The sequence below is a fragment of the Calidris pugnax genome, unplaced genomic scaffold, assembly GCF_001431845.1.
Source record: "Calidris pugnax isolate Ruff unplaced genomic scaffold, ASM143184v1 scaffold202, whole genome shotgun sequence".
Lineage (NCBI taxonomy): Eukaryota > Metazoa > Chordata > Aves > Charadriiformes > Scolopacidae > Calidris > Calidris pugnax.
This window is the reverse complement of record NW_015090913.1, coordinates 33,826-34,939: the sequence shown is the minus strand read 5'-3', so window position 1 is coordinate 34,939 and position 1,114 is coordinate 33,826.

Here is a 1,114-nt window from a genome sequence, read left to right as displayed (position 1 = left end):
GCGAGGATTTACATAAGCCACACCCCCAGCAGTGTTATATTTACATACGCCACGCCCCCTCCTCACTGATATGCGCCCCCTCTATGTATTTACATACACCACGCCCCCCGCGCACCCATATTTACATACACCACGCCCCCTTTCGCCCTGTCCGTACAGGCACACCGCCTCCCTCCCGCTATATTTGCATACGCCACGCCTCCTACATCTCTATTTGCATACGCCACGCCCCCGCCCCTTCGAGTAGGGCCTCCCCATAGGGGAATAAAAAGGGGGTTTTTAAGGCATTTTAAGGCTCAGGAATTAAGTTTTAAAAAGCGGGATTGGCCTCCTCCCCGTTGTGCAAAAAAATGGGGTTATAAGCTCTTCCCCCCCCCCCCAAAAAGCGCTTTTTAAAATGACTTATTAAAATGATCGGAAAGAGGGGGTAAAAAATGCTCTAAGATGGGGTAAAAAACACTTTGAAAGGGGTAAAAAAACCCGCTTTTAAATGATTAAAAAGCTGCCTTAAAATGAGTAAAAATCTGCTTTAAAATGAGTAAAAATACCTGTTTCAAAAGGGTTAAAAACCTCCTTTAGAGGGGTTAAAAATCTATTTTAAAGAGGTAAAAAAACCTACTTTAAAGGGATTAAAAACCTACTTTAAAGGGGTAAAAAAACCTGCTTTAAAAGTGGTAAAATCTTGCTTTAAAAGTCTTTAAAAAAGTCATTAAAGGGTAAAAAAAATCCTTCTTGAAGAGGGGTAAAAAAACGCTTTAAAAGGGTAAAAATCCCGCTTTAAAAAGGGTTTTAAAAAGTCTTAAAAGGGGTTAAAAAAGTCGTAAAAAGGATAAAAATCTGCTTTTAAAAAAGGATTAAAAACCCGCTTTAAAAGGGTTAAAATCCCGCGTCAAAAGGGTTAAAAACCCGCTTTTTGCTCCAGGAAAGCCGTGAGAAAAAAAAAAAAACCAACCCCATTTCTCCTTTTTTTTTTAAACCCTCCTTTCCCCCCCCAAAAAAATAAATATTGTTTAAAACCCCAGCCCTCATTTTCCCGTTCCTGCCGGATTTCTCCCCAAAAAGCCGGCGCTGGCGGGGGCAGCCCCAGTCCCGGGGCCCCGCCCCCTCCCAGTCC